This window comes from Eretmochelys imbricata, chromosome 16, assembly GCF_965152235.1.
Source record: "Eretmochelys imbricata isolate rEreImb1 chromosome 16, rEreImb1.hap1, whole genome shotgun sequence".
In the NCBI taxonomy this organism is placed as follows: domain Eukaryota; kingdom Metazoa; phylum Chordata; order Testudines; family Cheloniidae; genus Eretmochelys; species Eretmochelys imbricata.
Window position 1 is genome coordinate 2,175,370 of NC_135587.1, and position 17,166 is coordinate 2,192,535.

Below are 17,166 nucleotides of genomic sequence, written 5' to 3' on the forward strand. Positions count from 1 at the left end.
AGCTGTGCCTCAGTGCTATAGACATAACCTCAGGCTTATAGATCACTAGACCAGAAGGGACCACTGTGATCATCTACTCTGATTTCCAGTATAACAGACCATAGACCTGCCCTGAAATAATTCCTGTTTGAACCTTGGTATGTTTCTTAAAACCACCTAGTCTTAATTTTAAAACTGCCAGTGTTGGAGAAACCACCACAATCCTTGGTAAAGCGCTCCAATGGCTTAATTACCCTCCCTTTTACAAATACTATGCCTTATTTCCAGTCTGAATTAATCCAGCTTCAACATCAACTTTGTCTGCCAGATCAAACACATCACATTTTTTGTTCTCTATGTAGGTACTTACAGACTGTGATCAAGTCACCCCTTAGCTTTTTTGTTGTTAGAACTCATTGAGTCTGACATGTTTTCTAATCCCTTAATCATTCTCACAGCTATTCTCTGAAGCTTTCCAATGTTATCAAATTGCAGACAGCAGAACTGGCCACAGTATTCCAGTAGTTGTCACAGAAATACTAGAACCTCCCTTTGCTATCCGAGATTCCCGTGTCTCGGGGAGCTTATGTTCCACCATGACTCCCAAATCTGTTTGTCACTGCTTCCCAGGAGAGTCCGCCACCCTGTCGCTATGACCTGCATTCGTCATTCCTAGCACCTAGCCATTGTACGACACCAGCATTCCTGTGCTACTGAAGCATCGCTCGTGGAAAGAAGGTCTCCAGCTGAGGGTGCTGCTACCTAGCTGTGAGCTGTAGATGGGTGCAGTTTCTCCATTTGGCTACTGTGCCGTATATATGAAGCTCTTTTTACCCAGGCCCCCTTTCCAACCAAAATTAGAATAGCAGAGAGATTCCAAGATCCAGCTGCTTTGCCAAGGCCGCTGAGAGAGTTGAACGCTTAGCTCCTGGTTTCCAAGGCCAAAGCATGAGCTCCAGAGTCAGGTGGAAAGCTCTCTGCTACAAGTGTGGGGCATGTCCTTATGTCTGAGATGGTGGCCGCCGTGACAAGGGCAGCATGTAATACCCCAAAATGAGCGCTGGAGCATGCCCAAGACTTTTCTGCAGTAGCAGAGAAGCTTTTGTCTTGTGCTGAATGGCCAAGCGGTTATGGAGATGGATGTGAACCCCCAGGGTGTGAAGCTATTAGGGAGCTGACACCCAGTTAAGCACCAGCAACTCTCACTGGAGGCAAGGGAGTAACTCCTGAGTACCCTGAGAACTGTCACAGCCACATGCAACTGAAGCTCTTTTCACCCACCCCCTCCCATTATTGCCAAGGTGACATTAGAAGAGGAAAATGATTCCAAGAACAGTGACTTTGCCAAGACCCTGGCAAGATTTGGCCTCACACCCCCTGACTTATGAGACCAGTGTGCTAAGCCCTGAGTGTCAAACCTATCTGCCACAAGTGTGTGTTATGATCTTTACACATGAGATGGTGGCTTTAGAGCCCAGGGAAGCATGTTATTACTGAAGGCAAGAGTGCAGGAGCATGCCAAAGAGCATTCTGTTGGAATGGAGATGTCTTCTTTTAGCACCACCTTTAGCACTAGGCCATTCTGTTTACTCAAGTCCCAGTGGACATGTGCCTCTGTGGGTTCAAGGCCACTTCTGACTGCCCTGTATAGGGTTGTTGCTGCTTCCTTTTTAACAATTCGTACAAGAATTCTTCACAATACTGCTTCCCTTTAACACAGACCCCTCCCCCAGAAACACCATCACCCTCAGGGGATAACCTCTCTCCCTAGAAACTGCTGATTTGCCAAGGCCCCTGGGAGATTTGAACTTATGACCGCTGCTTTGTAAGATTAATGCACCAACCTCCTAAACGACAGAGTCAGGCCTGGTGTTAGGCCCTCATATGCAACCATAGGTGACATTGTGCCTGCAATGGTCACGTGGGGGTGGACACAAACAGAGCTGGGTCAGAGACATCCCAGGAAGTTGCTGTTTTGCTGCGAGAACCTTCATGGAGTCAAGCAGGACGGCCACAGTTACAGTGTTGGCCTTAAGTTCCAATAGGCACATGTCTATGTACAACTACATGGGAGAAGAGATGTTGCATCTGAGTTTGACTTATAACTGTCCTATGAATCTGCTCCACATCCCATCACGTAGGACTGTGGATTTTTAAGTCCACGTCACTGGAGTCCATCAAAGAAGGAAGCCATATTGATTAAAGAAATAACCTGCTTTCAAGGAGAAGTGAAAGCAGACACATCTATATAACAAAGGGAAGTTGACAGCAATGAACATCATAAACTAGAAGCTACGAATTGTAGAAAATTGATAAATTAAGCAAAAAGAAATCTATGACTAACAGAGTTAAGCACAAGAAGAGTTTTTAAAATGTTAGGAACAAAAAGAATCCTAACAATGATATTAGTCCATTACTAGATGGAAATGGCAGAATTATCAAAAATAATGAAGAAAAAGCAGATGTTTTAAAACAAACAAAAAAAACTCTGGTCTCTGTTTGGGCGGGGGTGAAAAACAGCTGATGAAGCCATAGCCTGTAACACTTTCCATTCCAGGCGTATCTCAGAAGGATGTTAAATAGCAACTACTACTATTAGACATTTTTAAATCAGCAGATCCAGATAACTTGCATCCAAGAGTTTTAAAAGAGCTGGCTGATGAGCTCACTGGACTATAAATGCAGATTTTCAATAAGCCTTGGAACACTGGGGCCATTTCAAAAGACTGGAAGAAAGCTAATGCGCTAATACTTAAAAAGCGTAAATGGGATGACCCAGCTAATTACTGGTCTGTCAGGCTGACATGGAATTCTTCTCTTGACCTAGCTACTGCCTCTCGAAGAGGTGGATTAACTACAGCAACAGAAGAGTGGAAGCTGTGTCACTGTAGCATTTTTAGTGTAGACATACGTCGAGTATTTTAATATGAGTAAATGTAAATGTCTACATCTAGGGACAAATAATGTAGGCCACACTTACAGGGGGGACAGGATGGGGGACATGATCTTGGGAAGAAGTTACTCTGGAAAAAGTTTTGAAGGTCACAGTGGATAATCAGCTGAACATGATCTCCCAGTGTGCTGCTGTGGCCAAAAGGGCTAATGCAGTTTTTGGATCCATAAACAGGGAAATCAAGTGAGGGTAAAGAGGTTATTTTACCTCTGTGTTTGGCACTGGTGTGACTGCTGCTGGAATACTGTGTCCAGTTCTGTTGTCCACAATTCAAGAATGGCATTTTGGTTGATAAAGTGAACAGGGTTCAGAGAAGAGCCAAGAGAAAGATACCTGCCTTATAGTGATAGACACAAGGAGCTCAGTCTATTTAGTTTAATAATGAGGTGTGTGTATAGAGGGCAATATATAGGAAAATTAATCTGAATTAACAAAAGGAGTGAATTTGAAGTAGATTAGTTAAACCCTTGTGGGAACTTCCAGAGTCTATTAAACTAAATTAAGCTGTTTTAATTATGAATAACAGTGTCTGCACAGGGATTTAATGTGGAGTAACCAATCCACTTCAAATTCACACCTTCAATTAATTTGGATTAACTATCCAGGGAGTCCCTGTATAGACAAATCCAAAAACAAGTTTAAGGAGTGGCTTGATCACAGGTTAGAAGGAGAACAAAAATTTGGATAATGGGCTCTGCAGTCTAGCAGACAAATGTGTAAGAAGATCCAGTGACTGGATATTGAAACTAGAATGAATCATAGAATATCAGGGTTGGAAGGGACCTCAGGAGGTCATCTAGTCCAACCCCCTGCTCAAAGCAAGACCTAATCCCCAACCAAAACATCCCAGCCAGGGCTTTGTCAAGCCTGACCTTAAAAACCTCGAAGGAAGGAGATTCCACCACCTCCCTAGGTAACCCATTCCAGTGCTTCACCACCCTCCTAGTGAAAAGGTTTTTCCTAATATCCAACCTAAACCTCCCTCACTGCAACTTGAGACCATTACTTTTGTTCTAGCATCTGGTACTACTGAGAACAGTCTAGATCCATCCTCTTTGGAACCGCCTTTCAGGTAGTTGAAAGCAGCTATCAAATCCCCCCTCATTCTTCTCTTCTGCAGACTAAATAATCCCAATTCCCTCAGCCTCTCCTCATAAATCATGTGTTCTAGCCCCCTAATCATTTTTGTTACCCTCTGCTGGACTCTTTCCAATTTTTCCACATCCTTCTTGTAGTGTGGGGCCCAAAACTGGACACAGTACTCCAGATGAGTCCTCACCAATGTCGAATAGAGGGGAATGATCAAGTCCCTCCATCTGCTGGCAATGCTCCTACTTATGAAGCCCAAAATGCCATTAGCCGCCTTGGCAACAAGGGCACACTGTTGACTCATATCCAGCTTCTCATCCACTGTAACCCCTAGGTCCTTTTCTGCAGAACTGCTGCCGAGCCATTTGGTCCCTAGTCTGTAGCGGTGCATGGGATTCTTCCGTCCTAAGTGCAGGACTCTGCACTTGTCCTTGTTGAACCTCATCAGATTTCTTTTGGCCCAATCCTCCAATTTGGCTAGGTCCCTCTGTATCCTATCCCTGCCCTCCAGCGTATCTACCTCTCCTCCCAGTTTAGTGTCATCTGCAAACTTGCTGAGGGTGCAATCCACACCATCCTCCAGATCATTAATGAAGATATTGAACAAAACCAGCCCCAGGACCGACCCTTGGGGCACTCTGCTTGATACCGGCTGCCAACTAGACATGGAGCCATTGATCATTACCCGTTGAGCCCAACAATCTAGCCAGCTTTCTAGCCACCTTATAGTCCATTGGTCCAGCCCATACTTCTTTAACTTGCTGGCAAAGACTAGACAAAGTCAGATTGGAAATAACGCACAAATGTTTATCAATGAAGGTAATTACCTATTGGGATACTTTACCAAGAGTTGTGGAGGATTCTCGATGAGTGGCAATTTCTAAATCAATATTGGAAGTTTTTCTAAAAGATCTGCTCTAGCACAAACAGAAAGTAGTTAAGGGAAGTCCTATGGCCTGTGCATAATGATCACACTGGTCCCTTCTGGCCTTGGAATCACTCAGTCAGGGTAGGGAATGTCACCTGTTCAGAGGAGACAGACACCAGGACGTCCACTCTCTAAGGTCATGTCTTCATAAGAGTGAAAAGGCAGGTGCTGGGGACACTGGGCATGGCCACTAGGTAACTCGAGGGGATGGAAGACCATGAGTGTCGATGAAGCCCCCTCGCACTAGGCCCAAGTGTCCTTGGCTCCCCCGCCCGGAGGCACTCGCAGCAGTCATGCTGGGGGATTTCGCAACAATATGTTGCAGAGTCAGACTGCCTGAAACTAAACAAGGCCAACCAGGGCAGATATGGCAGAACAATACTGAACAAAGCAGCTTTATATCTATAGTTTAATATATGGTACAGAGAACAAGGGAACTAGCTGGTATCTGGATTGGCTGGCTATATGGATACTTAGGGCAGCTTGCTATTGGATAAGTATGCTGAAGAAAGGATGTATAAAAAGCCTGTGTAACTTCCTGCTCTGTGTGCAGGATTTGAGATTCTGTTCTCCCTGTAGCATATTAAAGCTTCAAATAAACTTTTCTGCTTCTCCACCCCGTTGTGATTATTGGGTGATGCACACCGGGCCACGAACCTTGCTGTTGTTCGCCTCTGGCACTCTGAGCCAGCAACACAGGGGTTTTTAATCAAGTTAGTTAATGACTCACAATAGTGCTCAGCACTGCCTGCAGAGGTAGTTAAAGGGGTGGTTCAAAACCAGGTTAGCACATTGACTATAAAAATAAAAGCCCAAGCCTAAACATGGGGACGAAAAATCCTAGGAGGGGCAGGGCTTGGCACCATCTGGGCAGCTCCTGAAAGGAAAGTCCTGACAGCCCTGGAGGAGACAATTTAGCAGACAGCCTCTGCTGGTGATCAGGACTCTAATTAGCTATTGCTATTCATTAAGTTGCTGCCCTGTTCTTTAACTATTGACACAGTGAGCTCCTAGGGCTAGTGCCTGGGGCTGCTGTGTGCTGACTCAGCATGCTAGAAAGCAATAGCTGAGGAAAGACCTGTACTGGTCAAATGCTCTGCCTTTGGGACAGGACCCAAATTGGACCAAATGTCCTTGGAGGGAGGCACATTCCAGCAATTCCAAAGTAGGAAGGCATTTGTACTCCTTGTTGTTAACAGTGGGACTGGAGACAGTTACCAGGGGTGTGGGAAACAACTCCTTCCAGCCACGGGCCTCTAACCACACCAGGGATCTGATTCCATTTGTTTGGTCAGCACTTTCCTCTTGAGAGCTGCTGGGCCATGGGCTGCTCCCATCCCCAGGAGTCATGGCAGACTGTGGCCCCTGCTGAGGAGGAGAGGCATCAAACATGCCAGCCACTGCTCTTAACAGATCATCAATTAGTGATTAAAGTTCAACCAGGGTGTGGCCTGGCTAAGCCAGTAACCAGCCATTCTCGTTCCCAGCCTTTATCTCAGTGCAAACAGTGCCCTGCAGTGTGGGACTCCCCAGGCCAGGGCTGGCCTGTTACTCAGTGACTACGGTGCAGCCGGCCAGGAGGTTGAAGGCTACAAAAGCAGACTGCTCCTGCTGGGCTCAGAAATCACCTTGGTGCCTCCAGGCAGGTCTCGCCATTGCAGGGCACCGCTGGCTCCCCAGGGCTGTGGCCAGCACAGTTGGGTCACAGCGAGGAGCTGAGGCAGCCACGCCGTTCCTGCTCCCGCTGCGTGTGTTGGCTTTGGCTCGCCTCAGGGACTTCGCGCTCTCTGCAGTGGCAAAGCAACAGCCCAGGATCCGGCTCAGGGCAGGATCCGAGGACCCAGACAGCCAGCAGGACAGCCAGGACTCTCTTACAGGCTGATTTCATCCCTGGGGGCAACTTTCCTCAGCACCCAACTCCTCTGGGGTGGGAGCCAAGGCCAGTCCAGCTCCTGCCACCCTGGGGACGGGCCCTCAGTAACAGCCTGAGCCAGCGAGCTCAGCTGGAGCCCTGCTACTTCCCAAGGCAGCAGGTCCCACCCCAGCCCAGGCCTCATGGCGCCGGCCCCGGCTGACGTCCCGCTGGACGTGTGTGCCAGGGAATGTGGGATTTGCTACGAGGCCTACAAAGCAGCTTCCCAGTGGCGGGTGCCCAAGCTGCTGCTGTGCCAGCACTCGCTGTGCCTCGCCTGCCTCAGGAAGCTGGTCTGCCAGGCCCGGGCCATCGCCTCTGTGGTCTGCCCCTTCTGCAGGACGGTGACCCTGGTGCCCGAGCAGGGGCTGCAGGCCCTGCAGAACGACGAGGACATTCTGCGGGAAGCGTCGGCCCGGGGCAGCCCCAGGGTCCTGGCGGGGGCCAGCTCGGCCCCAGGGGAGGAGGAGAGGGAGGAGGAGGCAGCCCCCAGCGCCTCGGAGTACTCCACAAGCGACTCCTCTCTCTCCCTGGACGTGGAGTTTAACTACGTGACCCATTCGTCCATCTTCACCATAAGCAGCGTGGTCTCCCCGTATGGCTTGGCGGTGCCGGGCAGCCCCAGGGCCTGGAGCGGTCTCCGTGTGCAGGAGGTGCAGAACACCTTCTTGGTGGGGCTCCCGGGCCCAGCGGCACCCGCGGATGCTCAACCACCCATCTCCTCAGTGGAGAATCTGCGCCTGTGCTTCGCCATGGGCCTCCTCATCCTCGTCATCTCCGTCTTCTTCCTGCTGGTCTTCCTGAAGTAGGCCAGGACCTGGGGGTGCAGCCGGAGGGGCGGCCGGAGCCGGCTCAGGACAGAACTGACCCAGTAGCCACGGGGGCCCAGGGCCAGGCTGCTGATGGAGCAGTGGGGAGAGGCCTTTTCAGATGGATCAGCTGAGCTCTGACCTGGGACCCCTGCAGGAGCCCAAACGCGGCAGCCTCCACCCAGAGCCTTGCTGAGCCACGTGCATGGTGTCCTTAGTGGTGGGGACGCAGGGTGGGCTGAGCGTGGGTGCCAGGGGAATCCCCTACAACTATCCAGCACAAGCCCTAACATGAATATTTTGTTACGAACAGAAGTGACAGAAGCTGGCCCAGGCTGTGTGTGTGGTGGGGTGCCAGGCATTGGGGGGCTCCCTGGGCTTGGAACAATCTGGCGAGGCCCCTCTGGTGGTCATTGAGAGCAAGGCAGTAAGAGTCTGTGGAAAGAGGAAATAAAGGCAGCTTCCCACTCACCCCCACCCCGGCGTGCTGGGTCTCTGTGAGCGCCACATGGGGCAGAACAGGACCCGCTAATGAGCCAAGGGAGCCCGGCCCACTCCTGCAAACAGGGAAAGGGAACCTGGAGCAGCAAAGCCTCCAGCCCAGCCGGAAAACTGCCAGTACCAGGCCTGCAGCCCTGCCCTGGGCTTCGCCTTTAGGCTGCAGCGTCCCTGCAATGGGCTTATCCCCGCTCCCTCTCCACTTTCGGATAAGCCTTAAGGGAAGGCCCTGCCTGCAGCTGCTGGGACAGAGTGCTTCTAGGGGACCCTGTGTGTGGGAGGGAGATGGGGGCCTGCCTGCCACGGGAGGATCACAAGCACAGCCCCCTACTCCCTGCAGTAGTACCGATCTCGCTAGCAGCCAAAGGGGGCAGCTCAGTGGTGTGGCTCCCAAGGGTGGGGGTCTGCTGTGCTGGGAAAGGCACAGTGCTCCTGCAGCAGGACAGCCAGTCCTTGGGTAGAACTGCCCCCCTTGTCCCACCGTGGGGATCGTCAGGCCTGGTGCGCAAGGGGGCTCTGTGCTGGCTAAGGAGGGCCCGTGCAGTGGGGTGAAGAGACACAGTGGTCCTGCTCCTGCAGCCAGGCTGAGGCAGGAGGCCGGGAGATTTGGTCATTGTGAGCAATGGGAGTTAGGCACCTGGAATGCGTTGAGGATCTGGCCCAGCTACTTGGGCAGGAGTTCTATTGCTATGTGGAGGGAGGACAAGTATGTCTTGTACTGAGGAGCCTGCGGCTTTCCTGCCTTCCATGCTCTCGTTCCTAGGACGGGTTGGTGGTTCATTTAATTTTCTGGGCAGCGCAACTTCAACTTCATTGCTGTTTTGTTGGTCCCTCACATGCAGAGCGTACAGTTCGCTGGGAACGTGAACGATAACATCCCCCCCAGGAGAAACAAAAGGGAAATGCACGAACTACAGAGGTGTGTCTGGATTCCTGCTAGCAACCAGCAGACACGGCTTAGCTGTAAAGTCAGCCCATCGACACAGAACTGTACATAAGCCTGCTGCAGCTCTGGCATATGGAGCAGAGCACACAGTAACATCATGGATTACAGGTTTCAGAGGAGCAGCCGTGTTAGTCTGTATTTGCAAAAAGAAAAGGAGGACTTGTGGCACCTGTAGCTCACGAAAGCTTATGCTCAAATAAATTTATTAATCTCTAAGGTGCCACAAGTCCTCCTTGTCATGGATTACAGCTACTAGTCAAGGAGCGTGTCGGCTATCTGTTTTAGGCAGTAGGCTGAGAATTAGGAGAAGTATGAGCTCTCTATGCAAGTCTCTTACCCCGGCTGTAAAATGGGAACAACCTACCAGCCTTTAGGAAATCGTTCAGCACCCCAGCCCTAAGGGTTTGTTCACACATGGTGCTACGCAGGAAAAGCAATGCCTCAATAACTCAGTGTGGACGTGTCTTCCAGAAGCAGGGCCTTATTCCCACTGTGGGTTAAGATAAGCAGAAGCAAGGCCCTTTGATTCTTGACTAGGCATGTTCAGGGAGTGACTCAGGAACGGCTAAGTGCCTTGTGCCAAGTATCAGGGTCATGTGTCCAAAACTTTAAGGCTGAGCAGACATAGTGCTCATCTTTTGGAAATGCCTGAACAGATCACCAAGTTTAAAAATTAAACTACTACTAACCTTCCCCTGTACTCCCTCCCTGCTCTGGTTGCCTGCCTTGCAAGATGAGGTCTCACTCTCTCGCTTGAATTTGTAGACTTTTCCTCAATACATTTTCGTAGTTCTGGGTGCAGTTTCCTAGGGATGTGAGAACCGTTACACCTAACCTACCTTATGTTAGAGCGGGGCAGGCAAATGTTTTGGCAAGAGCACCACATTCGGCTATAGAAATTGTATGGCAGGCCATGAATGCTCATGAAATTGGGGCTGGGGTATGCCAGAGGGTGAGGGCTCTGGGGTTGGGCCAGAAATGAGGTGTTCAGGGTGTGGGAGGGGGTTCATGGCTGGGGCAGGGACGGTGGGGTTTGGAGGGCAGTAGGGGGATCAGGGCTGGGGCAGGGGCTTGGGGTGCGGGGGCATGGCTCAGGGCAATGCTTACCTCAAGTGGCTCCTGAAAGCAGCAGCATATTCCCCCTCCTGCTCCTACGCTGAGGCACGGCCAAGCGTCTCTGCTGCCCACTGCCCTGTCCGCAGGTGCCGCCCTGCAGCTCCCATTGGCCACTCCCCAGCAGGAGCTCAAGGGGTGGATTAAAATGGATTACCTCAAACTTTTCATAGTATTGTGGTGGAGAGAATGTTTGGCATTTTCAAGCATGGAGCAGCCCTATGGCAATTCCATACATGGCAGTGACACATATTTTAATTGTCTGTAATACAATAAGTGTTTTGCCCCTTCCAGAGAGAAGTTACTCACATCATCTCCTACTGGTCCACGATCTTCCTGTCTTGCTAGTCCAGGCCCCTCTCCACCTGCCACTTGGACTTTGCTGTTGCAGAGGGTTTTTTTCTAATTGGACTTATTCCCCTTTTTTCCTGCTTTATCATGTGTTAATAGAGCCTGAAAGGGGGATTTGTTTGTTTGTGTGTTTAACTGCATCTCTTTCACCTTAGAACAATCAGGCATGTTTACTCTGCCCTGCTTTCGCAGGAGAACCCCAGGTGGGCTCAGGGAGGTTTGCTGTGAGAGCCAGCGCATTCAGCAGAGACAAGGGTCCTGGATCTTTACCAAGCGTTCCTTTACCCCAACCATATGTTAGTCACTGACAGGGAATAAGTGGTAACGGAGAAGAGCCCAGTCCAAGAGTTTAAAAGCTGAAGAAAAAAATCCCTCCATCTCTCCATAGTGCAGTTTTCTCACTTGGCTCCTGTGATGCTGTCATTTCCCCAGTGCCCAGCTCCCCACAGCACGACCCAGGCTCACCCCACAATCATTCATGCTGTGAAAACCATGCCGAATTTAAACAAACAGAAAAGAAAAAGGGAAAATGTTTTGCCCCTTGGGGAGAGGGAAATACAGGCACCAGGCCACTCTGCTCCAGAGCAGTTTTTTAAGTGGCCTTTACACTACCCTGCTCCTGCTGGCAGTGCCACCATCCATGCTGCTACGCAACCAGAGCCCAGCTAACGCGGGAATCCCTCAGGGGATTTTACAAACATGAGCGGAGCCAGGGCTTGAGATCACAGTAATTGGATCAAATTTCTTGAGAGCCCAATTCAGGCACAGACAGATTTTTGTAAGACATTAAAGGTGCCTAAAGGATGGAGGCATGTGCCTACAACACAGGCCCAGATGCACACAGGTATTTAGGCTCCTAGTGTCAGTTCATTTCAACGGGAGTTAGGAGCCTAAATCTCTTTGTGGACAGATGTCCAGGCCCAGCTCTGCATCTGGCTGATAACAGGATCAGTGCTGACGTAATATCCTTTAAGAGGTTTGACTTAGTACTGCACAACATCTTTATTAAAAAACTAGTACCATATAAAATCAACATACCCATTACATGGATTAAAAACTGGCTAACTGATAGGTTTCAAAATGTCATTGTAAATGGGGAATTGTCATCAAGTGAGCGTGTTTCTAGGAGGGTCCCTCAAGGATCAGTTCTTGGCTGTACCCTATTTAACATCTTTATCAATGACCTGAAATACAACACAACATCATCACTGATAAATGTTGCAGACCACACAAAAATTGGGGGAGTGGTAAATAATGAAGGGGACAGGTCACTGACACAGCGAGAGCTGGATAGCTTACTTGGTAAACTGGGCTAAACAAACAATACACATTTAATACGGCTGTATGTAAACAACTAGGAACAAATGTAGGCCATACTGACTGACTGGGATTTAATAATGGGCTTGTCAGTCTAGCTGAGCAATGTATAACAATCCGATGGCTGGAAATTGAAGTTAGTCAAACTAAGACTGGAAATAAGGTGTACATTTTTGAGGGTAAAATAACCATTGGGACAATTTACCAAGGGTCCATTGCTGACAGTTGTAAATTGAGACAGGATATTTTTCTAAAAGCTCTGCTCTAGGCATTGGTTTGGGGCAGGTCTCTGGCCTGTGCTGTACAGGGGGTCAGACCAGATGATCACCAGGGTCCACACTGGCCTTGAAATCTCTGAATCTTTAGGCACCTAAATACATTTGAAAATCTGGCCCAGATTTCCTTGCTAGCCACCTTGGGCTCCTGGCCAACTTGCCATGAAGGGCTTATCTACATGATAGATTTCAGAGTGATAGCCGTGTTAGTCTGTATCAGCAAAAACAACGAGGAGTCACTGTGGCACCTGAGAGACTAACAAATTTAGTATTGGGGAAATTAAGTTTAGGTTTTGTAATTTTTTGTTGAAGAATTGCCACTTTTAGGTCTGTTGTTGAATGACCAGGAAGACTGAACTGTTCTCCTACTGGTTTTTGAATGTTATAATTCCTGATGTCAGATTTGTGTCCATTTATTCTTTTGCATAGAGACTGTCTGGTTTGGCCAATGTACATGGCAGAGGCAAGGATCTACAACCTATCTTGAAGGACGATCCCTCACTCTCACAGACCTTGGGAGACAGGCCAGTCCTCGCTTACAGACAGCTCCCCAACCTGAAGCAAATACTCACCAGCAACTACACACCACATCACAGAAACACTAACCCAGGAATCAAACCCTACCCTGGTGCCAACTCTGTCCACATATCTATTCAAGGGACACCATCATAGGATCTAACCACATCAGCCACACCATCAAGGACTCGTTCACCTGCACATCTACGAATGTGATATATGCCTTCATGTGCCAGCAATGCCCCTCTGCCTTGTACATTGGCCAAACTGGACAGTCTCTACACAAAAGAATAAATGGACACAAATCTGACATCAGGAATCATAACATTAAAAAACCAGTAGGAGAACACTTCAATCTCTCTGGTCACTGAATAACAGACCTAAAAGTGGCAATTCTTCAACAAAAAAACTTCAAAAACAGACTCCAACGTGAAGCTGCAGAGCTGGAATTAATTTGCAAACTGGATACCATCAGATTAGGCCTGAATAGAGACTGGGAGTGGTTGGGTCATTACAAAACCTAAATTTAATTTCCCCAATACTAATTTCTCCCTACTGTTACTCACACCTTCTTGTCAACTGTTTGTCATGGGCCACTCTCTTACCACTTTAGAAGTTATTTTTCCTCCCTTGGTATCCTGCAATTAATTGATTTAATTAATCAAACTGACCTCACACTTGGTAAAGCAACCCCCCCCATCCATACCTGCTTCTGTATTTTCACTACATGCATCCGATGAAGTGGGTTTTAGCCCACGAAAGCTTATGTCCAAATAAATCTGTTAGTCTCTAAGGTGCCACAGAGACTCCTCATTGTTTCTACATGAGAGAGTTCCCTGGAGTTAACTGATTGCCCATTAACTCCAGGTAATTAAGATGTTTGTAAGGGTGGGCAGGACTCTGTACCCTGGATGACATTTGGGGAGAGTCCACACCAGCTTTACAATCATTAATTAGCTGCAGTTAATGCCCCATCAGTTAAATCCAGGTAAAATTCTGCCGTGTGGATATACCCTTAGGGTGCAGCAGAATAGCCCCCCTGGCCATCTCCCCGCACAGCTCCTGCCCATGGGAGCTGCTCTGCCCCGCCCCCTCTGCAGCTTCCTGCTCCTGTCCAGCCAAACAGGAGCTTTCCCAGAGTCCTGCTCCCTTTTAAGGGGTTCCCTAAATGCCCTGCACCCTTCTGGTCACCCCAGCTCCTCCCTCCCTTGCTGGAAGCTTGGCCAGAGCTTCAGCTGGGCTATTCCGCCCCCCTCACGCTCTCTCCTACCAGCCTCATTCTCTCATCTCCTGGTCCCCACAACTCCCTGTGCTGCCCACACCACTCACCCTCCCCCCTACCGAGGGTCCTTCCTTCCCCCACCCTTGGGATCCTGCCATGCCCAGCATCGGGATGGTGCAGGATGGAGAAGGCAGCACCCAGTCCCCACGAGGGCTAGGAACCTCGGCCAGGTGGGGGAACTCTAGCAACAGGCCTGGCTCCCTTCCTGAGAGACCTGCTTCAGTAGCCACTGAGACCAGTGGCCCACTGTGGGGTGCCAATCGCAGCAGGTAGGCTTGTGCTGTCAAGGCAGTGGCCATTTGCTGCAACCTGGGACTGTTGGGCTTTATGGCCCTAATTATTGCTGCCCTAAGTGCATCATGTGGGCTCCACGGGCTGCTGGCTCTGTGAGGGCAGGGCGGCCAGCCATGCAAGGATTCATCCCAGGGCTGGTCCACAGCACCAGTACCATGACACTGCCCCCTATTCTAGTTCCCCTAGAGAGATAGGCCCATGTCATTATCCCTGATTTACAGAAGGGGAAATTGAGGCACTGAGAGGGGAGTTACCCATCCATGGGCACTCAGTGAGTCTGTGGGAGAGCTGAGAACAGACCCGATGACTCTTGCCTCCCAGGTCTGGCTGCCATATTTAAAAACTGGCAGCTGAGTGTGGAGCTACAGCCTGGGGAGTCATCACTCAACATGGCAGTGTTACAACCCTTGCACAGTGCGAGATGTTTCATGAAGCCCCTGCACCTGGAGTCATGTGATTAGGAGAGAAGCTCAACTTGCATTAACAAAAAGAAAACACAACAAAAAAGTCACTTTCTGGCCCTCATGGTTGTGCAGAAAAGCCTAAAACCATGAGCTAAAGCCTCAGAAACCAGCAGCAAAGCCAAAGAACCCAAAATATCAGTGTTCAGGCTTCTGTGTGCGGAGCCTGACCCCTGACCATTATTGACTGGCAGTGCTGAGACTGCTCAAAGGGAAGCAGGTGGAGGGGGAGGGGGGTTCTCACCCCACAAGCGCACCCACCCGAGCGTGCACAGGCAGTGCAGTAAGGCCCAGACCCTCAAAGCTATTTCAGTTCCTAACGCCCACGGACGTCAATGGACATTGGGCGGCAGCCCCCAGTCCCTTTCAGGCTCTGGGCCTAGAAGCCTTGGCACTTAAGGACGCTGAGGGTCAGCGGCTGCTGCCGCTGTGAGCTCTAGCCAGTAACTCAGTCAAGCTAGAGCAGGGAGCAGTTCAATCCCTGCCTGTTACATGAGGCAGTATCCAAAATGGGCCTGTAATTCTGAGTGCCTCTGGTTCCTGGAGGCCAGCTGGGCTAACTTTGGCTGAACTGTCCACAGTGCTGCGCATTCACAACGCCCGCACCCAGCAGAGAGCTCTGGAGACACACCCATGCAACGCCTACCCCAACTGATCTAGTGCCCACTCCACGCTGACTCACTGACCCATAGACAAAGCTGCAGCCAATTCAGCCACGCAGCGGGCTGCCTCCTGCCCAGAGACGCTAAGTACCACCCCACAACTCAGTGCTGGGACCAAGCCTGGGGCCCAGTGGTCACCCCCAACTCTCATGCTGCCACTAGGTGGCTGTGGGGGATTCCCCTGGCACCCACGCTCAGCCCACCCTGCGTCCCCACCACTAAGGACACCATGCACGTGGCTCAGCAAGGCTCTGGGTGGAGGCTGCCGCGTTTGGGCTCCTGCAGGGGTCCCAGGTCAGAGCTCAGCTGATCCATCTGAAAAGGCCTCTCCCCACTGCTCCATCAGCAGCCTGGCCCTGGGCCCCCGTGGCTACTGGGTCAGTTCTGTCCTGAGCCGGCTCCGGCCGCCCCTCCGGCTGCACCCCCAGGTCCTGGCCTACTTCAGGAAGACCAGCAGGAAGAAGACGGAGATGACGAGGATGAGGAGGCCCATGGCGAAGCACAGGCGCAGATTCTCCACTGAGGAGATGGGTGGTTGAGCATCCGCGGGTGCCGCTGGGCCCGGGAGCCCCACCAAGAAGGTGTTCTGCACCTCCTGCACACGGAGACCGCTCCAGGCCCTGGGGCTGCCCGGCACCGCCAAGCCATACGGGGAGACCACGCTGCTTATGGTGAAGATGGACGAATGGGTCACGTAGTTAAACTCCACGTCCAGGGAGAGAGAGGAGTCGCTTGTGGAGTACTCCGAGGCGCTGGGGGCTGCCTCCTCCTCCCTCTCCTCCTCCCCTGGGGCCGAGCTGGCCCCCGCCAGGACCCTGGGGCTGCCCCGGGCCGACGCTTCCCGCAGAATGTCCTCGTCGTTCTGCAGGGCCTGCAGCCCCTGCTCGGGCACCAGGGTCACCATCCTGCAGAAGGGGCAGACCACAGAGGCGATGGCCCGGGCCTGGCAGACCAGCTTCCTGAGGCAGGCGAGGCACAGCGAGTGCTGGCACAGCAGCAGCTTGGGCACCCGCCACTGGGAAGCTGCTTTGTAGGCCTCGTAGCAAATCCCACATTCCCTGGCACACACGTCCAGCGGGACGTCAGCCGGGGCCGGCGCCATGAGGCCTGGGCTGGGGTGGGACCTGCTGCCTTGGGAAGTAGCAGGGCTCCAGCTGAGCTCGCTGGCTCAGGCTGTTACTGAGGGCCCGTCCCCAGGGTGGCAGGAGCTGGACTGGCCTTGGCTCCCACCCCAGAGGAGTTGGGTGCTGAGGAAAGTTGCCCCCAGGGATGAAATCAGCCTGTAAGAGAGTCCTGGCTGTCCTGCTGGCTGTCTGGGTCCTCGGATCCTGCCCTGAGCCGGATCCTGGGCTGTTGCTTTGCCACTGCAGAGAGCGCGAAGTCCCTGAGGCGAGCCAAAGCCAACACACGCAGCGGGAGCAGGAACGGCGTGGCTGCCTCAGCTCCTCGCTGTGACCCAACTGTGCTGGCCACAGCCCTGGGGAGCCAGCGGTGCCCTGCAATGGCGAGACCTGCCTGGAGGCACCAAGGTGATTTCTGTGCCCAGCAGGAGCGTTTCAGTTTAGCCATCACCTTCCCCGACCAAGGGCTTTTCCCATCAGCATAGGCGATCCCCCTCCCCGACAGGGGGTTGCTAGGGCAACGGGAGAATTCGTCTGTTGACCTACCGCTGGCTACCCCACGGGTCAGGTTGACTTAGGGGCTTTACTCAGGGGTCTAGATTTTTCACACCCCTGAGGGACATATTTAGGCCAACGTAATTGTCTAGTGTAGACAAGGCC